Source organism: Patagioenas fasciata, chromosome 16 (assembly GCF_037038585.1).
Source record: "Patagioenas fasciata isolate bPatFas1 chromosome 16, bPatFas1.hap1, whole genome shotgun sequence".
Lineage (NCBI taxonomy): Eukaryota > Metazoa > Chordata > Aves > Columbiformes > Columbidae > Patagioenas > Patagioenas fasciata.
In genome coordinates this window covers 17,363,844-17,390,971 of record NC_092535.1, presented here as the reverse complement: position 1 = coordinate 17,390,971, position 27,128 = coordinate 17,363,844, and positions in this window count along the sequence as shown.

Here is a 27,128-nt window from a genome sequence, read left to right as displayed (position 1 = left end):
GGGTCCCCTGAATGTCAAAATGGGCCCTGGGGACAAAGGGGGGTCCGCAGGATGTCACAATGGGCACTGGGGACAAAGGGGGTGTCCCCAGGATGTCACAGTGGGCCCTGGGGACAATGGCGGGTCCTGGGACGTCACAATGGGCCCTGGGGACAACGGGGGGTCCCCTGGATGTCACAATGGGCCCTGGGGATAAGGAGGGATTCCCAGGATGTCACAATGGGCCCTGGGGACAAGGGGGGATTCCCAGGATGTCACAATGGGCCCTGGGGACAAGGGGGTGTCCCCAGGATGTCACAATGGGCCCTGCGGACAAGGGTGGTACCCACGGTGTCACAATGGGCACTGGGCACAAGGGGGGGTCCCTATAGTATCACAATGGGTCCTGGGGACAAGTGGGGTCCCCTGAAAGTCACAATGGGCCCTGGGGACAATGTGGGGTCCTGGGATGTCACAATGGGCCCCAGTGACAAACGGGGGCCCCTGAATGTCACAATGGGCCCTGGGGACAAGGGGGTGCAGAGGATGTCACATTGGGCCCTGGGGACAATGGGGGGTCCTGGGACATCACAATAGGCCCTGGGGACAAGGAGGGATCCCCAGGATGTCACAATGGGCCCTGGAGACAATGGGGGGTCATGGGACATCACAATGGGCCCTGGGGACAAGGGTGGGTCCCCAGGATGTCACAATGGGCCTTGGGGACAAGGTGGTCCCGAGGATGTCACAATGGGCCCTGGGGACAATGGGGGGTCCTGGGATGTCACAATGGGCCCTAGGGACAATGTGGGGTCCCCAGGATGTCACAATGAAGTCTTGGGACAAAGGGGGTCCCCAGGATGTCACAATGGGCCCTGCGGACAAGGGTGGTACCCACGGTGTCACAATGGGCCCTGGGCACAAGTGGGGTCCCCAGGATGTCACAATGGGCCCTGGGGACAATGTGGGGTCCCCTGAATGTCACAATGGGCCCTGGGGACAAGGGGGTGCCGAGGATGTCACAATGGGCCCTGGGGACAATGGGGGGTCCTTGGACCTCACAGTGGGCCCTGAGGACAATGGTGGGTCCCCTGAATGTCAAAATGGGCCCTGGGGACAAAGGGGGGTCCGCAGGATGTCACAATGGGCACTGGGGACAAAGGGGGTGTCCCCAGGATGTCACAGTGGGACCTGGGGACAATGGCGGGTCCTGGGACGTCACAATGGGCCCTGGGGACAAGGCGGGGTCCCCTGGATGTCACAATGGGCCCTGGGGATAAGGAGGGATTCCCAGGATGTCACAATGGGCCCTGGGGACAAGGGGGGATTCCCAGGATGTCACAATGGGCCCTGGGGATAAGGAGGGATTCCCAGGATGTCACAATGGGCCCTGGGGACAAGGGGGGATTCCCAGGATGTCACAATGGGCCCTGGGGACAAGGGGGTGTCCCCAGGATGTCACAATGGGCCCTGCGGACAAGGGTGGTACCCACGGTGTCACAATGGGCACTGGGCACAAGGGGGGGTCCCTATAGTATCACAATGGGTCCTGGGGACAAGTGGGGTCCCCTGAAAGTCACAATGGGCCCTGGGGACAATGTGGGGTCCTGGGATGTCACAATGGGCCCCAGTGACAAACGGGGGCCCCTGAATGTCACAATGGGCCCTGGGGACAAGGGGGTGCAGAGGATGTCACAATGGGCCCTGGAAACAATGGGGGGTCCTGGGACATCACAATAGGCCCTGGGGACAAGGAGGGATCCCCAGGATGTCACAATGGGCCCTGGAGACAATGGGGGGTCATGGGACATCACAATGGGCCCTGGGGACAAGGAGGGATCCCCAGGATGTCACAATGGGCCCTGGAGACAATGGGGGGTCATGGGACATCACAATGGGCCCTGGGGACAAGGAGGGTCCCCAGGATGTCACAATGGGCCCTGAGGACAAAGGGGGGTCCTGGGATGTCACAATGGGCTCCAGTGACAAAGAGGGTCCTCATGGTGCCACAATGGGCCCTGGGGACAAAGGGGGTCCCCTGGATGTCACAATGGGCTCTGGGGACAAGGAGGGTCCCCAGGATGTCACAATGGGCCCTGGGGACAAAGAGCGTCCCCAGCATGTCACAATGGGGCCTGGGGACAAAGGGGGTCCCCACGGTATCAGAAGGGGCCCTGGGGACAAAGGGGGGTCCCCTGAATGTCACAATGGGCCCTGGGGACAATGGGGGGTCCTGGGACGTCACAATTGGCCCTGGGGACAAGGGGGGGTCCCCAGGATGTCACAATGGGCCCTGGGGAAAAAGAGGGGTCCCCTGAATGTCACAATGGGCCCTGGGGACAAGGGGGTGCAGAGGATGTCACAATGGGCCCTGGGGACAATGGGGGGTCCTGGGACATCTACAATGGGCCCTGAGGACAAGGAGGGATCCCCAGGATGTCACAATGGGCCCTGGGGACAATGGGGGGTCCTGGGACGTCACAATGGGCCCTGGGGACAAGGGGGTGTCCCCAGGATGTCACAATGGGCCCTGGGGACAAGGGGGTGCCGAGGATGTCACAATGGGCCCTGGGGACAATGGCGGGTCCTGGGACATCACAATAGGCCCTGGGGACAAGGAGGGATCCCCAGGATGTCACAATGGGCCCTGGAGACAATGGGGGGTCCTGGGACGTCACAATGGGCCCTGGGGACAAGGGTGGGTCCCCAGGATGTCACAATGGGCCTTGGGGACAAGGGGGTCCCGAGGATGTCACAATGGGCCCTGGGGACAATGGGGGGTCCTGGGATGTCACAATGGGCCCTAGGGACAATGTGGGGTCCCCAGGATGTCACAATGAAGTCTTGGGACAAAGGGGGTCCTCAGGATGTCACAATGGGGCCTGGAAACCAGGGGGGGTCCTGGGATGTCACAATGGGCCCCAGTGACAAAAGGGGTCCCTATGGTGCCACAATGGGCCCTGGGGACAAAGGGGGTCCCCTGGATGTCACAATGGGCCCTGGGGATAAGGAGGGATTGCCAGGATGTCACAATGGGCCCTGGGGACAAGGGGGGATTCCCAGGATGTCACAATGGGCCCTGGGGACAAGGGGGTGTCCCCAGGATGTCACAATGGGCCCTGCGGACAAGGGTGGTACCCACGGTGTCACAATGGGCACTGGGCACAAGGGGGGGTCCCTATAGTATCACAATGGGTCCTGGGGACAAGTGGGGTCCCCTGAAAGTCACAATGGGCCCTGGGGACAATGTGGGGTCCTGGGATGTCACAATGGGCCCCAGTGACAAACGGGGGCCCCTGAATGTCACAATCGGTCCTGGGGACAATGGGGGGTCCTGGGACCTCACAATGGGCCCTGAGGACAATGGTGGGTCCCCTGAAGGTCACAATGGGCCCTGGGGACAAAGGGGGGTCCGCAGAATGTCACAATGGGCACTGGGGACAAAGGGGGGGTCCCCATAGTGTCACAATGGGCCCAAGTGACAAGGAGGGTCCCCACGGTGCCACGATGGGTCCTGGGGACAAGGGCGTCCCCCAGATGTCACAATGGGCCCTGGGGACAATGGGGTTGCCCAGGATGTCACAATGGGCCCTGGGGACAATGGGAGTCCCCAAGGTGTCAGAACGAGCCCTGGGGTCAAAGTGGAATCCTGGAATGTTACAATGGCCCCCAGTGACAAAGAGGTTGCCAATGGTGCCACAATGGGCCCTGGGGACAAAAGGGGTCCCTAGGATTTCACAATAGCACTGGGGACAAAGGGGGGTCATGGGATGTCACAATGGGCCCTGGGGACAAGGGAGATCCCCATGGTGTCACAATAAGCCCTGGGGACAAAGTGGGGTCCTGGGATGTCACAATGGGCTCTGGGGACAAGGAGGGTCCCCAGGATGTCACAATGGGCCCTGAGGACAAAGGGGGGTCCTGGGATGTCACAATGGGCTCCAGTGACAAAGAGGGTCCTCATGGTGCCACAATGGGCCCTGGGGACAAAGGGGGTCCCCTGGATGTCACAATGGGCTCTGGGGACAAGGAGGGTCCCCAGGATGTCACAATGGGCCCTGGGGACAAAGAGCGTCCCCAGCATGTCACAATGGGCCCTGGGGACAAAGGGGGTCCCCACGGTATCAGAATGGGCCCTGGGGACAAAGGGGGGTCCCCTGAATGTCACAATGGGCCCTGGGGACAATGGGGGGTCCTGGGACGTCACAATGGGCCCTGGGGACAAGGGGGGGTCCCCAGGATGTCACAATGGGCCCTGGGGAAAAAGAGGGGTCCCGTGAATGTCACAATGGGCCCTGGGGACAAGGGGGTGCAGAGGATGTCACAATGGGCCCTGGGGACAATGGGGGGTCCTGGGACATCTACAATGGGCCCTGAGGACAAGGAGGGATCCCCAGGATGTCACAATGGGCCCTGGGGACAATGGGGGGTCCTGGGACGTCACAATGGGCCCTGGGGACAAGGGGGGGTCCCCAGGATGTCACAATGGGCCCTGGGGACAAGGGGGTGCCGAGGATGTCACAATGGGCCCTGGGGACAATGGCGGGTCCTGGGACGTCACAATGGGCCCTGGGGACAAGGGGGGGTCCCCAGGATCTCACAATGGGCCCTGGGGACAAAGAGGGGTCCCCTGAATGTCACAATGGGCCCTGGGGACAAGGGGGTGCAGAGGATGTCACAATGGGCCCTGGGGACAATGGCGGGTCCTGGGACATCACAATAGGCCCTGGGGACAAGGAGGGATCCCCAGGATGTCACAATGGGCCCTGGAGACAATGGGGGGTCCTGGGACGTCACAATGGGCCCTGGGGACAAGGTTGGGTCCCCAGGATGTCACAATGGGCCTTGGGGACAAGGGGGTCCCGAGGATGTCACAATGGGCCCTGGGGACAATGGGGGGTCCTGGGATGTCACAATGGGCCCTAGGGACAATGTGGGGTCCCCAGGATGTCACAATGAAGTCTTGGGACAAAGGGGGTCCCCAGGATGTCACAATGGGGCCTGGAAACCAGGGGGGGTCCTGGGATGTCACAATGGGCCCCAGTGACAAAAGGGGTCCCTATGGTGCCACAATGGGCCCTGGGGACAAAGGGGGTCCCCTGGATGTCACAATGGGCCCTGGGGACAAGGAGGGTCCCCAGGATGTCACAATGGGCCCTGGGGACAAAGGGGGTCCCCACGGTATCAGAATGGGCCCTGGGGACAAGGGGGTGTCCCCAGGATGTCACAATGGGCCCTGCGGACAAGGGTGGTACCCACGGTGTCACAATGGGCCCTGGGCACAAGGGGGGGTCCCCATAGTGTCACAATGGGTCCTGGGGACAAGTGGGGTCCCCAGGATGTCACAATGGGCCCTGGGGACAATGTGGGGTCCCCTGAATGTCACAATGGGCCCTGGGGACAAGGGGGTGCCGAGGATGTCACAATGGGCCCTGGGGACAATGGGGGGTCCTGGGACCTCACAGTGGGCCCTGAGGACAATGGTGGGTCCCCTGAATGTCAAAATGGGCCCTGGGGACAAAGGGGGGTCCGCAGGATGTCACAATGGGCACTGGGGACAAAGGGGGTGTCCCCAGGATGTCACAGTGGGCCCTGGGGACAATGGCGGGTCCTGGGACGTCACAATGGGCCCTGGGGACAACGGGGGGTCCCCTGGATGTCACAATGGGCCCTGGGGATAAGGAGGGATTCCCAGGATGTCACAATGGGCCCTGGGGACAAGGGGGGATTCCCAGGATGTCACAATGGGCCCTGGGGACAAGGGGGTGTCCCCAGGATGTCACAATGGGCCCTGCGGACAAGGGTGGTACCCACGGTGTCACAATGGGCACTGGGCACAAGGGGGCGTCCCTATAGTATCACAATGGGTCCTGGGGACAAGTGGGGTCCCCTGAAAGTCACAATGGGCCCTGGGGACAATGTGGGGTCCTGGGATGTCACAATGGGCCCCAGTGACAAACGGGGGCCCCTGAATGTCACAATGGGCCCTGGGGACAAGGGGGTGCAGAGGATGTCACAATGGGCCCTGGGGACAATGGGGGGTCCTGGGACATCACAATAGGCCCTGGGGACAAGGAGGGATCCCCAGGATGTCACAATGGGCCCTGGAGACAATGGGGGGTCATGGGACATCACAATGGGCCCTGGGGACAAGGGTGGGTCCCCAGGATGTCACAATGGGCCTTGGGGACAAGGTGGTCCCGAGGATGTCACAATGGGCCCTGGGGACAATGGGGGGTCCTGGGATGTCACAATGGGCCCTAGGGACAATGTGGGGTCCCCAGGATGTCACAATGAAGTCTTGGGACAAAGGGGGTCCCCAGGATGTCACAATGGGCCCTGCGGACAAGGGTGGTACCCACGGTGTCACAATGGGCCCTGGGCACAAGTGGGGTCCCCAGGATGTCACAATGGGCCCTGGGGACAATGTGGGGTCCCCTGAATGTCACAATGGGCCCTGGGGACAAGGGGGTGCCGAGGATGTCACAATGGGCCCTGGGGACAATGGGGGGTCCTTGGACCTCACAGTGGGCCCTGAGGACAATGGTGGGTCCCCTGAATGTCAAAATGGGCCCTGGGGACAAAGGGGGGTCCGCAGGATGTCACAATGGGCACTGGGGACAAAGGGGGTGTCCCCAGGATGTCACAGTGGGACCTGGGGACAATGGCGGGTCCTGGGACGTCACAATGGGCCCTGGGGACAAGGGGGGGTCCCCTGGATGTCACAATGGGCCCTGGGGATAAGGAGGGATTCCCAGGATGTCACAATGGGCCCTGGGGACAAGGGGGGATTCCCAGGATGTCACAATGGGCCCTGGGGATAAGGAGGGATTCCCAGGATGTCACAATGGGCCCTGGGGACAAGGGGGGATTCCCAGGATGTCACAATGGGCCCTGGGGACAAGGGGGTGTCCCCAGGATGTCACAATGGGCCCTGCGGACAAGGGTGGTACCCACGGTGTCACAATGGGCACTGGGCACAAGGGGGGGTCCCTATAGTATCACAATGGGTCCTGGGGACAAGTGGGGTCCCCTGAAAGTCACAATGGGCCCTGGGGACAATGTGGGGTCCTGGGATGTCACAATGGGCCCCAGTGACAAACGGGGGCCCCTGAATGTCACAATGGGCCCTGGGGACAAGGGGGTGCAGAGGATGTCACAATGGGCCCTGGGGACAATGGGGGGTCCTGGGACATCACAATAGGCCCTGGGGACAAGGAGGGATCCCCAGGATGTCACAATGGGCCCTGGAGACAATGGGGGGTCATGGGACATCACAATGGGCCCTGGGGACAAGGGTGGGTCCCCAGGATGTCACAATGGGCCTTGGGGACAAGGGGGTCCCGAGGATGTCACAATGGGCCCTGGGGACAATGGGGGGTCCTGGGATGTCACAATGGGCCCTAGGGACAATGTGGGGTCCCCAGGATGTCACAATGAAGTCTTGGGACAAAGGGGGTCCCCAGGATGTCACAATGGGCCCTGCGGACAAGGGTGGTACCCACGGTGTCACAATGGGCCCTGGGCACAAGTGGGGTCCCCAGGATGTCACAATGGGCCCTGGGGACAATGTGGGGTCCCCTGAATGTCACAATGGGTCCTGGGGACAAGGGGGTGCCGAGGATGTCACAATGGGCCCTGGGGACAATGGGGGGTCCTTGGACCTCACAGTGGGCCCTGAGGACAATGGTGGGTCCCCTGAATGTCAAAATGGGCCCTGGGGACAAAGGGGGGTCCGCAGGATGTCACAATGGGCACTGGGGACAAAGGGGGTGTCCCCAGGATGTCACAGTGGGACCTGGGGACAATGGCGGGTCCTGGGACGTTACAATGGGCCCTGGGGACAAGGGGGGGTCCCCTGGATGTCACAATGGGCCCTGGGGATAAGGAGGGATTGCCAGGATGTCACAATGGGCCCTGGGGACAAGGGGGGATTCCCAGGATGTCACAATGGGCCCTGTGGACAAGGGGTTGTCCCCAGGATGTCACAATGGGCCCTGCGGACAAGGGTGGTACCCACGGTGTCACAATGGGCACTGGGCACAAGGCGGGGTCCCTATAGTATCACAATGGGTCCTGGGGACAAGTGGGGTCCCCTGAAAGTCACAATGGGCCCTGGGGACAATGGGGGGTCCTGGGACCTCACAGTGGGCCCTGAGGACAATGGTGGGTCCCCTGAATGTCAAAATGGGCCCTGGGGACAAAGGGGGGTCCGCAGGATGTCACAATGGGCACTGGGGACAAAGGGGGTGTCCCCAGGATGTCACAGTGGGCCCTGGGGACAATGGCGGGTCCTGGGACATCACAATGGGCCCTGGGGACAAGGGGGGGTCCCCTGGATGTCACAATGGGCCCTGGGGATAAGGAGGGATCCCCAGGATGTCACAATGGGCCCTGGGGACAAGGGGGGATTCCCAGGATGTCACAATGGGCCCTGGGGACAAGGGGGTGTCCCCAGGATGTCACAATGGGCCCTGCGGACAAGGGTGGTACCCACGGTGTCACAATGGGCACTGGGCACAAGGGGGGGTCCCTATAGTATCACAATGGGTCCTGGGGACAAGTGGGGTCCCCTGAAAGTCACAATGGGCCCTGGGGACAATGTGGGGTCCTGGGATGTCACAATGGGCCCCAGTGACAAACGGGGGCCCCTGAATGTCACAATGGGCCCTGGGGACAATGGGGGGTCCTGGGACGTCACAATGGGCCCTGGGGACAAGGAGGGATCCCCAGGATGTCACAATGGGCCCTGGGGACAAAGAGGCGTCCCCTGAATGTCACAATGGGCCCTGGGGACAAGGGGGTGCCGAGGATGTCACAATGGGCCCTGGGGACAAGGGAGATCCCCATGGTGTCACAATAAGCCCTGGGGACAAAGTGGGGTCCTGGGATGTCACAATGGGCCCTGGGGACAAGGGGGGTTCCCAGGATATCACGATGGGGCCTGGGGACAACGAGGGGTCCTGGGACGTCACAATGAGCCCTGGGGAAAAAGGGTGGTCCCCATGATGTCACAATGGGCACTGGAGACAGTGGGGGGTCCTGGGATGTCACAATGGGCCCTGGGGACAAAGTAAGGTCCTCGGCTGTCACAATGAGCCCTGAGGACAAGGGGGGTTCCCAGAATTTCACAATGAGCACTGGGGACAAAGTGGGGTCCTGGGATGTCAAAATGGGCCCTGGGGACAAAGGGGGTCCCTTAATTGTCACAATGGGCCCTGGGGACAAGGGGGGTCCCTTAATTGTCACAATGGGCCCTGGGGACAAAGTGGGGTCCTGGAATGTCACAATGGGCCCAGAGGACAAAGGGGGTCCCCATGGTGCCACAGTGAACCCTGGGGACAAAGGGGGTCCTGAGACGTCACAATGGGCCCTGGGGAAAAGGCGGGGTCCCCACGGTGTCACAATGGGCCCTGGGGACAATGGGGGGTCCTGGGACGTCACAATGGGCCCTGGGGACAAGGGGGGGTCCCCAGGATGTCACAATGGGCCCTGGGGACAAGGGGGTGTCCCCAGGATGTCACAATGGGCCCTGCGGACAAGGGTGGTACCCACGGTGTCACAATGGGCACTGGGCACAAGGGGGGGTCCCTATAGTATCACAATGGGTCTTGGGGACAAGTGGGGTCCCCTGAAAGTCACAATGGGCCCTGGGGACAATGTGGGGTCCTGGGATGTCACAATGGGCCCCAGTGACAAACGGGGGCCCCTGAATGTCACAATGGGCCCTGGGGACAAGGGGGTGCAGAGGATGTCACAATGGGCCCTGGGGACAATGGGGGGTCCTGGGACATCACAATAGGCCCTGGGGACAAGGAGGGATCCCCAGGATGTCACAATGGGCCCTGGAGACAATGGGGGGTCATGGGACATCACAATGGGCCCTGGGGACAAGGGTGGGTCCCCAGGATGTCACAATGGGCCTTGGGGACAAGGTGGTCCCGAGGATGTCACAATGGGCCCTGGGGACAATGGGGGGTCCTGGGATGTCACAATGGGCCCTAGGGACAATGTGGGGTCCCCAGGATGTCACAATGAAGTCTTGGGACAAAGGGGGTCCCCAGGATGTCACAATGGGCCCTGCGGACCAGGGTGGTACCCACGGTGTCACAATGGGCCCTGGGCACAAGTGGGGTCCCCAGGATGTCACAATGGGCCCTGGGGACAATGTGGGGTCCCCTGAATGTCACAATGGGCCCTGGGGACAAGGGGGTGCCGAGGATGTCACAATGGGCCCTGGGGACAATGGGGGGTCCTTGGACCTCACAGTGGGCCCTGAGGACAATGGTGGGTCCCCTGAATGTCAAAATGGGCCCTGGGGACAAAGGGGGGTCCGCAGGATGTCACAATGGGCACTGGGGACAAAGGGGGTGTCCCCAGGATGTCACAGTGGGACCTGGGGACAATGGCGGGTCCTGGGACGTTACAATGGGCCCTGGGGACAAGGGGGGGTCCCCTGGATGTCACAATGGGCCCTGGGGATAAGGAGGGATTCCCAGGATGTCACAATGGGCCCTGGGGACAAGGGGGGATTCCCAGGATGTCACAATGGGCCCTGGGGACAAGGGGGTGTCCCCAGGATGTCACAATGGGCCCTGCGGACAAGGGTGGTACCCAGGGTGTCACAATGGGCACTGGGCACAAGGGGGGGTCCCTATAGTATCACAATGGGTCCTGGGGACAAGTGGGGTCCCCTGAAAGTCACAATGGGCCCTGGGGACAATGGGGGGTCCTGGGACCTCACAGTGGGCCCTGAGGACAATGGTGGGTCCCCTGAATGTCAAAATGGGCCCTGGGGACAAAGGGGGGTCCGCAGGATGTCACAATGGGCACTGGGGACAAAGGGGGTGTCCCCAGGATGTCACAGTGGGCCCTGGGGACAATGGCGGGTCCTGGGACGTCACAATGGGCCCTGGGGACAAGGGGGGGTCCCCTGGATGTCACAATGGGCCCTGGGGATAAGGAGGGATCCCCAGGATGTCACAATGGGCCCTCGGGACAAGGGGGGATTCCCAGGATGTCACAATGGGCCCTGGGGACAAGGGGGTGTCCCCAGGATGTCACAATGGGCCCTGCGGACAAGGGTGGTACCCACGGTGTCACAATGGGCACTGGGCACAAGGGGGGGTCCCTATAGTATCACAATGGGTCCTGGGGACAAGTGGGGTCCCCTGAAAGTCACAATGGGCCCTGGGGACAATGTGGGGTCCTGGGATGTCACAATGGGCCCCAGTGACAAACGGGGGCCCCTGAATGTCACAATGGGCCCTGGGGACAATGGGGGGTCCTGGGACGTCACAATGGGCCCTGGGGACAAGGAGGGATCCCCAGGATGTCACAATGGGCCCTGGGGACAAAGAGGCGTCCCCTGAATGTCACAATGGGCCCTGGGGACAAGGGGGTGCCGAGGATGTCACAATGGGCCCTGGGGACAAGGGAGATCCCCATGGTGTCACAATGGGCCCTGGGGACAAGGGGGGTTCCCAGGATGTCACGATGGGGCCTGGGGACAACGAGGGGTCCTGGGACGTCACATTGAGCCCTGGGGAAAAAGGGTGGTCCCCATGATGTCACAATGGGCACTGGAGACAGTGGGGGGTCCTGGGATGTCACAATGGGCCCTGGGGACAAAGTAAGGTCCTCGGCTGTCACAATGAGCCCTGAGGACAAGGGGGGTTCCCAGAATTTCACAATGAGCACTGGGGACAAAGTGGGGTCCTGGGATGTCAAAATGGGCCCTGGGGACAAAGGGGTCCCTTAATTGTCACAATGGGCCCTGGGGACAAGGGGGGTCCCTTAATTGTCACAATGGGCCCTGGGGACAAAGTGGGGTCCTGGAATGTCACAATGGGCCCAGAGGACAAAGGGGGTCCCCATGGTGCCACAGTGGGCCCTGGGGACAAAGGGGGTCCTGAGACGTCACAATGGGCCCTGGGGAAAAGGCGGGGTCCCCACCGTGTCACAATGGGCCCTGGGGTCAATGGGGGGTCCTGGGACGTCACAATGGGCCCTGGGGACAAGGGGGGGTCCCCAGGATGTCACAATGGGCCCTGGGGAAAAAGAGGGGTCCCCTGAATGTCACAATGGGCCCTGGGGACAAGGGGGTGCAGAGGATGTCACAATGGGCCCTGGGGACAATGGGGGGTCCTGGGACATCTACAATGGGCCCTGAGGACAAGGAGGGATCCCCAGGATGTCACAATGGGCCCTGGGGACAATGGGGGGTCCTGGGACGTCACAATGGGCCCTGGGGACAAGGGGGGGTCCCCAGGATGTCACAATGGGCCCTGGGGACAAGGGGGTGCCGAGGATGTCACAATGGGCCCTGGGGACAATGGCGGGTCCTGGGACGTCACAATGGGCCCTGGGGACAAGGGGGGGTCCCCAGGATCTCACAATGGGCCCTGGGGACAAAGAGGGGTCCCCTGAATGTCACAATGGGCCCTGGGGACAAGGGGGTGCAGAGGATGTCACAATGGGCCCTGGGGACAATGGGGGGTCCTGGGACATCACAATAGGCCCTGGGGACAAGGAGGGATCCCCAGGATGTCACAATGGGCCCTGGAGACAATGGGGGGTCCTGGGACGTCACAATGGGCCCTGGGGACAAGGGTGGGTCCCCAGGATGTCACAATGGGCCTTGGGGACAAGGGGGTCCCGAGGATGTCACAATGGGCCCTGGGGACAATGGGGGGTCCTGGGATGTCACAATGGGCCCTAGGGACAATGTGGGGTCCCCAGGATGTCACAATGAAGTCTTGTGACAAAGGGGGTCCCCAGGATGTCACAATGGGGCCTGGAAACCAGGGGGGGTCCTGGGATGTCACAATGGGCCCCAGTGACAAAAGGGGTCCCTATGGTGCCACAATGGGCCCTGGGGACAAAGGGGGTCCCCTGGATGTCACAGTGCGCCCTGGGGACAAGGAGGGTCCCCAGGATGTCACAATGGGCCCTGGGGACAAAGGGGGTCCCCACAGTATCAGAATGGGCCCTGGGGACAAGGGGGTGTCCCCAGGATGTCACAATGGGCCCTGCGGACAAGGGTGGTACCCACGGTGTCACAATGGGCCCTGGGCACAAGGGGGGGTCCCCATAGTGTCACAATGGGTCCTGGGGACAAGTGGGGTCCCCAGGATGTCACAATGGGCACTGGGCACAAGGGGGGGTCCCCTGAATGTCACAATGGCCCCTGGGGACAAGGGGGTGCCGAGGATGTCACAATGGGCCCTGGGGACAATGGGGGGTCCTGGGACCTCACAGTGGGCCCTGAGGACAATGGTGGGTCCCCTGAATGTCAAAATGGGCCCTGGGGACAAAGGGGGGTCCGCAGGATGTCACAATGGGCACTGGGGACAAAGGGGGTGTCCCCAGGATGTCACAGTGGGCCCTGGGGACAATGGCGGGTCCTGGGACGTCACAATGGGCCCTGGGGACAACGGGGGGTCCCCTGGATGTCACAATGGGCCCTGGGGATAAGGAGGGATTCCCAGGATGTCACAATGGGCCCTGGGGACAAGGGGGGATTCCCAGGATGTCACAATGGGCCCTGGGGACAAGGGGGTGTCCCCAGGATGTCACAATGGGCCCTGCGGACAAGGGTGGTACCCACGGTGTCACAATGGGCACTGGGCACAAGGGGGGGTCCCTATAGTATCACAATGGGTCCTGGGGACAAGTGGGGTCCCCTGAAAGTCACAATGGGCCCTGGGGACAATGTGGGGTCCTGGGATGTCACAATGGGCCCCGTGACAAACGGGGGCCCCTGAATGTCACAATGGGCCCTGGGGACAAGGGGGTGCAGAGGATGTCACAATGGGCCCTGGGGACAATGGGGGGTCCTGGGACATCACAATAGGCCCTGGGGACAAGGAGGGATCCCCAGGATGTCACAATGGGCCCTGGAGACAATGGGGGGTCATGGGACATCACAATGGGCCCTGGGGACAAGGGTGGGTCCCCAGGATGTCACAATGGGCCTTGGGGACAAGGTGGTCCCGAGGATGTCACAATGGGCCCTGGGGACAATGGGGGGTACTGGGATGTCACAATGGGCCCTAGGGACAATGTGGGGTCCCCAGGATGTCACAATGAAGTCTTGGGACAAAGGGGGTCCCCAGGATGTCACAATGGGCCCTGGGGACAAGGGTGGTACCCACGGTGTCACAATGGGCCCTGGGCACAAGTGGGGTCCCCAGGATGTCACAATGGGCCCTGGGGACAATGTGGGGTCCCCTGAATGTCACAATGGGCCCTGGGGACAAGGGGGTGCCGAGGATGTCACAATGGGCCCTGGGGACAATGGGGGGTCCTTGGACCTCACAGTGGGCCCTGAGGACAATGGTGGGTCCCCTGAATGTCAAAATGGGCCCTGGGGACAAAGGGGGGTCCGCAGGATGTCACAATGGGCACTGGGGACAAAGGGGGTGTCCCCAGGATGTCACAGTGGGACCTGGGGACAATGGCGGGTCCTGGGACGTCACAATGGGCCCTGGGGACAAGGGGGGGTCCCCTGGATGTCACAATGGGCCCTGGGGATAAGGAGGGATTCCCAGGATGTCACAATGGGCCCTGGGGACAAGGGGGGATTCCCAGGATGTCACAATGGGCCCTGGGGACAAGGGGGTGTCCCCAGGATGTCACAATGGGCCCTGCGGACAAGGGTGGTACCCACGGTGTCACAATGGGCACTGGGCACAAGGGGGGGTCCCTATAGTATCACAATGGGTCCTGGGGACAAGTGGGGTCCCCTGAAAGTCACAATGGGCCCTGGGGACAATGTGGGGTCCTGGGATGTCACAATGGGCCCCAGTGACAAAAGGGGGCCCCTGAATGTCACAATGGGCCCTGGGGACAAGGGGGTGCAGAGGATGTCACAATGGGCCCTGGGGACAATGGGGGGTCCTGGGACATCACAATAGGCCCTGGGGACAAGGAGGGATCCCCAGGATGTCACAATGGGCCCTGGAGACAATGGGGGGTCATGGGACATCACAATGGGCCCTGGGAACAAGGGTGGGTCCCCAGGATGTCACAATGGGCCTTGGGGACAAGGTGGTCCCGAGGATGTCACAATGGGCCCTGGGGACAATGGGGGGTCCTGGGATGTCACAATGGGCCCTAGGGACAATGTGGGGTCCCCAGGATGTCACAATGAAGTCTTGGGACAAAGGGGGTCCCCAGGATGTCACAATGGGCCCTGCGGACAAGGGTGGTACCCACGGTGTCACAATGGGCCCTGGGCACAAGTGGGGTCCCCAGGATGTCACAATGGGCCATGGGGACAATGTGGGGTCCCCTGAATGTCACAATGGGCCCTGGGGACAAGGGGGTGCCGAGGATGTCACAATGGGCCCTGGGGACAATGGGGGGTCCTTGGACCTCACAGTGGGCCCTGAGGACAATGGTGGGTCCCCTGAATGTCAAAATGGGCCCTGGGGACAAAGGGGGGTCCGCAGGATGTCACAATGGGCACTGGGGACAAAGGGGGTGTCCCCAGGATGTCACAGTGGGACCTGGGGACAATGGCGGGTCCTGGGACGTTACAATGGGCCCTGGGGACAAGGGGGGGTCCCCTCGATGTCACAATGGGCCCTGGGGATAAGGAGGGATTCCCAGGATGTCACAATGGGCCCTGGGGACAAGGGGGTGTCCCCAGGATGTCACAATGGGCCCTGCGGACAAGGGTGGTACCCACGGTGTCACAATGGGCACTGGGCACAAGGGGGGGTCCCTATAGTATCACAATGGGTCCTGGGGACAAGTGGGGTCCCCTGAAAGTCACAATGGGCCCTGGGGACAATGGGGGGTCCTGGGACCTCACAGTGGGCCCTGAGGACAATGGTGGGTCCCCTGAATGTCAAAATGGGCCCTGGGGACAAAGCGGGGTCCGCAGGATGTCACAATGGGCACTGGGGACAAAGGGGGTGTCCCCAGGATGTCACAGTGGGCCCTGGGCACAATGGCGGGTCCTGGGACGTCACAATGGGCCCTGGGGACAAGGGGGGGTCCCCTGGATGTCACAATGGGCCCTGGGGATAAGGAGGGATCCCCAGGATGTCACAATGGGCCCTGGGGACAAGGGGGGATTCCCAGGATGTCACAATGGGCCCTGGGGACAAGGGGGTGTCCCCAGGATGTCACAATGGGCCCTGCGGACAAGGGTGGTACCCACGGTGTCACAATGGGCACTGGGCACAAGGGGGGGTCCCTATAGTATCACAATGGGTCCTGGGGACAAGTGGGGTCCCCTGAAAGTCACAATGGGCCCTGGGGACAATGTGGGGTCCTGGGATGTCACAATGGGCCCCAGTGACAAACGGGGGCCCCTGAATGTCACAATGGGCCCTGGGGACAATGGGGGGTCCTGGGACGTCACAATGGGCCCTGGGGACAAGGAGGGATCCCCAGGATGTCACAATGGGCCCTGGGGACAAAGAGGCGTCCCCTGAATGTCACAATGGGCCCTGGGGACAAGGGGGTGCCGAGGATGTCACAATGGGCCCTGGGGACAAGGGAGATCCCCATGGTGTCACAATAAGCCCTGGGGACAAAGTGGGGTCCTGGGATGTCACAATGGGCCCTGGGGACAAGGGGGGTTCCCAGGATGTCACGATGGGGCCTGGGGACAACGAGGGGTCCTGGGACGTCACAATGAGCCCTGGGGAAAAAGGGTGGTCCCCATGATGTCACAATGGGCACTGGAGACAGTGGGGGTTCCTGGGATGTCACAATGGGCCCTGGGGACAAAGTAAGGTCCTCGTCTGTCACAATGAGCCCTGAGGACAAGGGGGGTTCCCAGAATTTCACAATGAGCACTGGGGACAAAGTGGGGTCCTGGGATGTCAAAATGGGCCCTGGGGACAAAGGGGGTCCCTTAATTGTCACAATGGGCCCTGGTGACAAGGGGGGTCCCTTAATTGTCACAATGGGCCCTGGGGACAAAGTGGGGTCCTGGAATGTCACAATGGGCCCAGAGGACAAAGGGGGTCCCCATGGTGCCACAGTGGGCCCTGGGGACAAAGGGGGTCCTGAGACGTCACAATGGGCCCTGGGGACAATGGGGGGTCCTGGGATGTCACAATGGGCCCCAGTGACAAAGGGGGTCTCCATGGTGCGACAACGAGCTCTGGGGACAAAGGGGGTGTCCATGGTGCCACAATGGGCCCTGGGGACTGGGGGGGGGGGGTCCCCTCGGTGCCACGATGGGCCCTGGGGACTAGGGGGGGGGGGTTCCCTCGGTGCCACGATGGGCCCTGGGGACAAGGGGGTCCCCAGGATGTCACAATGGGCCCTGAGGACAAATTGGGGTTCTGGGATGTCACAATGGGCCCTGGGGACAAAGAGGGGTCCCCAGAATGTCACAATGGGCGCTGGGGGCATTTGGGGTCCTCAGAATGTCACAATGGGCCGTGGGAACAATAGGGGGTCCTGGGACGTCACAATGGGCCCTGGAGTAAAGGGGGGTCCCCAGGATGTCACAATAGGCCCTGGGGACAAAGAGGAGTCCCCTGAATGTCATAATGGGCCCTGAGGACAAGGAGGGTCTCCACGGTGTCACAATAGGTCCTGGGGACAATGGGGGGTCCTGGGACGCAAGAATGGGCCCTGGGGAAAAGGAGGGATCCCCAGGATGTCACAATGGGCCCTGGGGACAATGCGGGGTCCTGGGACGTCACAATGGGCCCTGGGGACAAGGGGGGGTCCCCAGGATGTCACAATGGGCCCTGGGGACAAAGAGGGGTCCCCTGAATGTCACAATGGGCCCTGGGGACAAGAGGGTGCAGAGGATGTCACAATGGGCCCTGGGGACAATGGGGGGTCCTGGGACATCACAATGGGCCTTGGGGACAAGGAGGGATCCCCAGGATGTCACAATGGGCCCTGGGGACAATGGGGGGTCCTGGGACGTCACAATGGGCCCTGGGGACAAGGGGGGGTCCCCAGGATGTCACAATGGGCACTGGGGACAAGGGCGTGCTGAGGGTGTCACAATGGGCCCTGGAGACAATGGGGGGTCCCCAGGATGTCACAATGGGCCCTGGGGACAAGGGGGGGTCCCCAGGAAGTCACAATGGGCCTTGGGAACAAGGGGGTCCCCCAGATATCACAATGGGCCCTGGGGACAATGTAAGGTCCTGGCCTGTCACAATGGACCCTGAGGACAAGGGGGGACCCCAGGATGTCACAATGAAGTCTTGGGACAAAGGGGGTCCCCAGGATGTCACAATGGGCCCTGGGGACAAAGGGGGTCCCCACGGTGTCAGAATGGGCCCTGGGGACAAGGGTGGTCCCCTGAATATCACAATGGGCCATGGGGACAATGGGGGGTCCTGGGATGTCACAATGAGCCCTGGGGACAAGGGTGGTACCCACGGTGTCACAATGGGCCCTGGGCAAAAGGGGGGGTCCCCATAGTGTCACAATGGACCCTGGGGACAAGGGGGTGCCGAGGATGTCACAATGGGCCCTGGGGACAATGGGGGGTCCTGGGACCTCACAATGGGCCCTGAGGACAATGGTGGGTCCCCTGAATGTCAAAATGGGCCCTGGGGACAAAGGGGGGTCCGCAGGATGTCACAATGGGCACTGGGGATAAAGGGGGGGTCCCCAAGGTGTCACAATGGGCCCAAGTGACAAGGAGGGTCCCCACGGTGCCACGATGGGTCCTGGGGACAAGGGCGTCCCCCACATGTCACAATGGGCCCTGGGGACAATGGGGTTGCCCAGGATGTCACAATGGGCCCTGGGGACAATGGGAGTCCCCAAGGTGTCAGAACGAGCCCTGGGGACAAAGTGGAATCCTGGAATGTCACAATGGCCCCCAGTGACAAAGGGGTTCCCCATGGTGCCACAATGGGCCCTGGGGACAAAAGGGGTCCCCAGGATTTCACAATAGCACTGGGGATAAAGGGGGGTCATGGGATGTCACAATGGGCCCTGGGGACAAGGGAGATCCCCATGGTGTCACAATAAGCCCTGGGGACAAAGTGGGGTCCTGGGATGTCACAATGGGCCCCAGTGACAAACGGGGTCTCCATGGTGCCACAATGGGCCGTGGGGACAAATGGGGTCCCCAGGATGTCACAATGAACCCTGGGGACAAAGGGTGGTCCTGGGACATTTCAACGGGCCCTGGGGACAAGGGGGGGACCCCAGGATGTCACAATGGGCCCTGGGGACAAAGGGGGGTCCCCATGGTTTCACAATGGGCCCTGGGGACAAGGGGGGGACCCCAGGATGTCAAAATGGGCCCTGGGGACAAAGGGGGGTCCCCATGGTTTCACAATGGGCCCTGGGGACAAGGGGGTCCCCCAGATATCGCAATGGGCCCTGGGGACAAAGTAAGTTCCTGGGCTGTCACAGTGGACCATGAGGACAAGGTGGGTCCCCCGGATGTCACAATGGGCCCTTGGGACCAGGGTGGGTCCTGGGATGTCACAATGGGCCCCAGTGACAAAGAGGGTCCTCATGGTGCCACAATGGGCCCTGGGGACAAGGGGGGTCCCCTGGATGTCACAATGGGCTCTGGGGACAAAGTCGGGTGTCGACGGTGTCAAAATGGGCCCTGGGGACAAAGGGCGTCCCCAGGATGTCACCATGGGCCCTGGGGACAACAGGGGGTCCTGGGATGTCACAATGAGCCCTGCGGACAAGGGGGGTACCCACGGTGTCACAATGGGCCCTGGACACAAGGGGGGGTCCGCATAGTGTCACAATGGGTCCTGGGGACAAGTGGGGTCCCCAGGATGTCACAATAGGTCCTGGGGACAATGTGGGGTCCCCTGAATGTCACAATGGGCCCTGGGGACAATGTGGGGTCCTGGGATGTCACAATGGGCACCCGTGACAAACGGGGGCCCCTGAATGTCACAATGGGCCCTGGGGACAATGGGGGGTCCTGGGACGTCACAATGGGTCCTGGGGACAAGGAGGGATCCCCAGGATGTCACAATGGGCCCTGGGGACAATGGCGGGTCCTGGGACGTCACAATGGGCCCTGGGGACAAGGGGGGGTCCCCAGGATGTCACAATGGGCCCTGGAGACAAAGAGGGGTCCCCTGAATGTCACAATGGGCCCTGGGCACAAGGGGGTGCCGAGGATGTCACAATGGGCCCTGGGGACAATGGAGGGTCCTGGGACCTCACAATGGGCCCTGAGGACAATGGTGGGTCCCCTGAATGTCACAATGGGCCCTGGGGACAAAGGGGGGTCCGCAGGATGTCACAATGGGCACTGGGGACAAAGGGGGGCGTCCCCCAGATGTCACAATGGGCCCTGGGGACAATGGGAGTCCCCAAGGTGTCAGAACGAGCCCTGGGGACAAAGTGGAATCCTGGAATGTCACAATGGCCCCCAGTGACAAAGGGGTTCCCCATGGTGTCATAATAGGCCCTGGGGACAAAAGGGGTCCCCAGGATTTCACAATAGCACTGGGGATAAAGGGGGGTCATGGGATGTCACAATGGGCTCCAGTGACAAAGAGGGTCCTCATGGTGCCACAATGGGCCCTGGGGACAAAGGGGGTCCCCTGGATGTCACAATGGGCTCTGGGGACAAGGAGGGTCCCCAGGATGTCACAATGGGCCCTGGGGACAAAGAGCGTCCCCAGCATGTCACAATGGGCCCTGGGGACAAAGGGGGTCCCCACGGTATCAGAATGGGCCCTGGGGACAAAGGGGGGTCCCCTGAATGTCACAATGGGCCGTGGGGACAATGGGGGGTCCTGGGACGTCACAATGGGCCCTTGGGACAAGGGGGGGTCCCTAGGATGTCACAATGGGCCCTGGGGACAAAGAGGGGTCCCCTGAATGTCACAATGGGCCCTGGGGACAAGGTAGTGCAGTGGATGTCACAATGGGCCCTGGGGACAATGGGGGGTGTCCAGGATGTGAGAATGAGTCCTGAGGACAATGGGGGGTCCCCATGGTGTCACAATGGGTCCCCAGTGACAAGGAGGGGTCCCCATGGTGTCACAATAGGCCCTGGGGACAAAGTGGGGTCCAAGAATGTCACAATGGGCCCTGGGGACAAAAGGGGTTGCCATGGTGCCACAATGGGCCCTGGGGTCAAAGGGGGTCCCCATGGTGCTACAATGGGCCCTGGGGACAAAGGGGGGTCCTGGGATGTCACAATGGCCCCCAGTGACAAAGAGGTTGCCAATGGTGCCACAATGGGCCCTGAGGACAAAAGGGGTCCCCAGGATTTCACAATAGCACTGGGGACAAAGGGGGGTCATGGGATGTCACAATGGGCCCTGGGGACAAGGGAGATCCCCATGGTGTCACAATAAGCCCTGGGGACAAAGTGGGGTCCTGGGATGTCACAATGGGCTCTGGGGACAAGGAGGGTCCCCAGGATGTCACAATGGGCCCTGGGGACAAAGGGGGGTCCTGGGATGTCACAATGGGCTCCAGTGACAAAGAGGGTCCTCATGGTGCCACAATGGGCCCTGGGGACAAAGGGGGTCCCTTGGATGTCACAATGGGCTCTGGGGACAAGGAGGGTCCCCAAGGTGTCACAATGGGCCCAAGTGACAAGGAGGGTCCCCACGGTGCCACGATGGGTCCTGGGGACAAGGGCGTCCCCCAGATGTCACAATGGGCCCTGGGGACAATGGGGTTGCCCAGGATGTCACAATGGGCCCTGGGGACAATGGGAGTCCCCAAGGTGTCAGAACGAGCCCTGGGGACAAAGTGGAATCCTGGAATGTCACAATGGCCCCCAGTGACAAAGGGGTTCCCCATGGTGCCACAATGGGCCCTGGGGACAAAAGGGGTCCCCAGGATTTCACAATAGCACTGGGGATAAAGGGGGGTCATGGGATGTCACAATGGGCCCTGGGGACAAGGGAGATCCCCCTGGTGTCACAATAAGCCCTGGGGACAAAGTGGGGTCCTGGGATGTCACAATGGGTCCCAGTGACAAACGGGGTCTCCATGGTGCCACAATGGGCCGTGGGGACAAATGGGGTCCCCAGGATGTCACAATGAACCCTGGGGACAAACGGTGGTCCTGGGACATTTCAACGGGCCCTGGGGACAAGGGGGGGACCCCAGGATGTCACAATGGGCCCTGGGGACAAAGAGGGGTCCCCTGAATGTCACAATGGGCCCTGGGGACAAGGGGGGGACCCCAGGATGTCACAATGGGCCCTGGGGACAAAGGAGGGTCCCCATGGTTTCACAATGGGCCCTGGGGACAAGGGGGTCCCCCAGATATCGCAATGGGCCCTGGGGACAAAGTAAGTTCCTGGGCTGTCACAGTGGACCATGAGGACAAGGTGGGTCCCCCGGATGTCACAATGGGCCCTTGGGACCAGGATGGGTCCTGGGATGTCACAATGGGCCCCAGTGACAAAGAGGGTCCTCATGGTGCCACAATGGGCCCTGGGGACAAAGGGGGTCCCCTGGATGTCACAATGGGCTCTGGGGACAAAGGGGGGTGTCGACGGTGTCAAAATGGGCCCTGGGGACAAAGGGCGTCCCCAGGATGTCACCATGGGCCCTGGGGACAACAGGGGGTCCTGGGATGTCACAATGAGCCCTGCGGACAAGGGGGGTACCCACGGTGTCACAATGGGCCCTGGACACAAGGGGGGGTCCGCATAGTGTCACAATGGGTCCTGGGGACAAGTGGGGTCCCCAGGATGTCACAATAGGTCCTGGGGACAATGTGGGGTCCCCTGAATGTCACAATGGGCCCTGGGGACAATGTAAGGTCCAGGCCTGTCACAATGGACCCTGAGGACAAGGGGGGACCCCAGGATGTCACAATGAAGTCTTGGGACAAAGGGGGTCCCCAGGATGTCACAATGGGCCCTGGGGACAAGGGGGTGCCGAGGATATCACAATGGGCCCTGGGGACAATGGGGGGTCCTGGGATGTCACAATGGGCTCCAGTGACAAAGAGGGTCCTCATGGTGCCACAATGGGCCCTGGGGACAAAGGGGGTCCCCTGATGTCACAATGGGCTCTGGGGACAAGGAGGGTCCCCAGGATGTCACAATGGGCCCTGGGGACAAAGAGCGTCCCCAGCATGTCACAATGGGCCCTGGGGACAAAGGGGGTCCCCACGGTATCAGAATGGGCCCTGGGGACAAAGGGGGGTCCCCTGAATGTCACAATGGGCCCTGGGGACAAAGGGGGTCCCCACGGTATCAGAATGGGCCCTGGGGACAAAGGGGGGTCCCCTGAATGTCACAATGGGCCCTGGGGACAATGGGGGGTCCTGGGACGTCACAATGGGCCCTGGGGACAAGGGGGGGTCCCCAGGATGTCACAATGGGCCCTGGGGAAAAAGAGGGGTCCCCTGAATGTCACAATGGGCCCTGGGGACAAGGGGGTGCAGAGGATGTCACAATGGGCCCTGGGGACAATGGGGGGTCCTGGAACATCACAATGGGGCCTGAGGACAAGGAGGGATCCCCAGGATGTCACAATGGGCCCTGGGGACAATGGGGGGTCCTGGGACGTCACAATTGGCCCTGGGGACAAGGGGGGGTCCCCAGGATGTCACAATGGGCCCTGGGGACAAGGGGGTGCCGAGGATATCACAATGGGCCCTGGGGACAATGGGGGGTCCTGGGACATCACAATGGGCCCTGGGGACAAGGGGGGGTCCCCAGGATCTCACAATGGGCCCTGGGGACAAAGAGGGGTCCCCTGAATGTCACAATGGGCCCTGGGGACAAGGGGGTGCAGAGGATGTCACAATGGGCCCTGGGGACAATGGGGGGTCCTGGGACATCACAATAGGCCCTGGGGACAAGGAGGGATCCCCAGGATGTCACAATGGGCCCTGGAGACAATGGGGGGTCCTGGGACGTCACAATGGGCCCTGGGGAGAAGGGTGGGTCCCCAGGATGTCACAATGGGCCTTGGGGACAAGGGGGTCCCGAGGATGTCACAATGGGCCCTGGGGACAATGGGGGGTCCTGGGATGTCACAATGGGCCCTAGGGACAATGTGGGGTCCCCAGGATGTCACAATGAAGTCTTGGGACAAAGGGGGTCCCCAGGATGTCACAATGGGGCCTGGAAACCAGGGGGGGTCCTGGGATGTCACAATGGGCCCCAGTGACAAAAGGGGGCCCTATGGTGCCACAATGGGCCCTGGGGACAAAGGGGGTCCCCTGGATGTCACAATGGACTCTGGGGACAAGGAGGGTCCCCAGGATGTCACAATGGGCCCTGGGGACAAAGGGGGTCCCCACAGTATCAGAATGGGCCCTGGGGAGAAGGGGGTGTCCCCAGGATGTCACAATGGGCCCTGGGCACAAGGGTGGTACCCATGGTGTCACAATAGGCCCTGGGCACAAGGGGGGGTCCCCATAGTGTCACAATGGGTCCTGGGGACAATGTGGGGTCCCCAGGATGTCACAATGGCCCCTGGGGACAATGTGGGGTCCCCTGAATGTCACAATGGGCCCTGAGGACAAAGGGGGGACCCCAGGATTTCACAATGAAGTCTTGGGACAAAGGGGGTCCCCAGGATGTCACAATGGGCTCTGGGGACAAAGGGGGGTGTCGACGGTGTCAAAATGGGCCCTGGGGACAAAGGGCGTCCCCAGGATGTCACCATGGGCCCAGGGGACAACAGGGGGTCCTGGGATGTCACAATGAGCCCTGCGGACAAGGGGGGTACCCACGGTGTCACAATGGGCCCTGGACACAAGGGGGGGTCCGCATAGTGTCACAATGGGTCCTGGGGACAAGTGGGGTCCCCAGGATGTCACAATAGGTCCTGGGGACAATGTGGGGTCCCCTGAATGTCACAATGGGCCCTGGGGACAATGTAAGGTCCTGGCCTGTCACAATGGGCCCCCGTGACAAACGGGGGCCCCTGAATGTCACAATGGGCCCTGGGGACAATGGGGGGTCCTGGGACGTCACAATGGGTCCTGGGGACAAGGAGGGATCCCGAGGATGTCACAATGGGCCCTGGGGACAATGGCGGGTCCTGGGACGTCACAATGGGCCCTGGGGACAAGGGGGGGTCCCCAGGATGTCACAATGGGCCCTGGGGACAAAGAGGGGTCCCCTGAATGTCACAATGGGCCCTGGGCACAAGGGGGTGCCGAGGATGTCACAATGGGCCCTGGGGACAATGGAGGGTCCTGGGACCTCACAATGGGCCCTGAGGACAATGGTGGGTCCCCTGAATGTCACAATGGGCCCTGGGGACAAAGGGGGGTCCGCAGGATGTCACAATGGGCACTGAGGACAAAGGGGGGCGTCCCCATGGTGTCACAGTGGGCTCAAGTGACAAGGAGGGTCCCCACGGTGCCACGATGGGTCCTGGGGACAAGGGCGTCCCCCAGATGTCACAATGGGCCCTGGGGACAATGGGGTTGCCCAGGATGTCACAATGGGCCCTGGGGACAATGGGAGTCCCCAAGGTGTCAGAACGAGCCCTGGGGACAAAGTGGAATCCTGGAATGTCACAATGGCCCCCAGTGACAAAGGGGTTCCCCATGGTGTCATAATAGGCCCTGGGGACAAAAGGGCTCCCCAGGATTTCACAATAGCACTGGGGATAAAGGGGGGTCATGGGATGTCACAATGGGCTCCAGTGACAAAGAGGGTCCTCATGGTGCCACAATGGGCCCTGGGGACAAAGGGGGTCCCCTGGATGTCACAATGGGCTCTGGGGACAAGGAGGGTCCCCAGGATGTCACAATGGGCCCTGGGGACAAAGAGCGTCCCCAGCATGTCACAATGGGCCCTGGGGACAAAGAGGGTCCCCACGGTATCAGAATGGGCCCTGGGGACAAAGGGGGGTCCCCTGAGTGTCACAATGGGCCGTGGGGACAATGGGGGGTCCTGGGACGTCACAATGGGCCCTTGGGACAAGGGGGGGTCCCTAGGATGTCACAATGGGCCCTGGGGACAAAGAGGGGTCCCCTGAATGTCACAATGGGCCCTGGGGACAAGGTAGTGCAGTGGATGTCACAATGGGCCCTGGGGACAATGGGGGGTGTCCAGGATGTGAGAATGAGTCCTGAGGACAATGGGGGGTCCCCATGGTGTCACAATGGGTCCCCAGTGACAAGGAGGGGTCCCCATGGTGTCACAATAGGCCCTGGGGACAAAGTGGGGTCCAAGAATGTCACAATGGGCCCTGGGGACAAAAGGGGTTGCCATGGTGCCACAATGGGCCCTGGGGTCAAAGGGGGTCCCCATGGTGCTACAATGGGCCCTGGGGACAAAGGGGGGTCCTGGGATGTCACAATGGGCCCTGGGGACAAAGGGGGTGTCCCCATGGTGCCACAACAGGCCCTGGGAGCAAGGGGATGGCCAGGATGTCACAATGGGTCCTGGGGAAAACGGGGGGTGCCCAGGATGTCACAATGGACCCTGAGGACAAGCGGGGGTCTCCATGGTGTCACAATGGGCCCCAGTGACAAAGGCGATCCCCTGAATGTCACAATCGGTCCTGGGGACAATGGGGGGTCCTGGGACCTCACAATGGGCCCTGAGGACAATGGTGGGTCCCCTGAAGGTCACAATGGGCCCTGGGGACAAAGGGGGGTCCGCAGAATGTCACAATGGGCACTGGGGACAAAGGGGGGGTCCCCATAGTGTCACAATGGGCCCAAGTGACAAGGAGGGTCCCCACGGTGCCACGATGGGTCCTGGGGACAAGGGCGTCCCCCAGATGTCACATTGGGCCCTGGGGACAATGGGGTTGCCCAGGATGTCACAATGGGCCCTGGGGACAATGGGAGTCCCCAAGGTGTCAGAACGAGCCCTGGGGTCAAAGTGGAATCCTGGAATGTCACAATGGCCCCCAGTGACAAAGAGGTTGCCAATGGTGCCACAATGGGCCCTGGGGACAAAAGAGGTCCCCAGGATTTCACAATAGCACTGGGGACAAAGGGGGGTCATGGGATGTCACAATGGGCCCTGGGGACAAGGGAGATCCCCATGGTGTCACAATAAGCCCTGGGGACTAAGTGGGGTCCTGGGATGTCACAATGGGCTCTGGGGACAAGGAGGGTCCCCAGGATGTCACAATGGGCCCTGGGGACAAAGGGGGGTCCTGGGATGTCACAATGGGCTCCAGTGACAAAGAGGGTCCTCATGGTGCCACAATGGGCCCTGGGGACAAAGGGGGTCCCCTGGATGTCACAATGGGCTCTGGGGACAAGG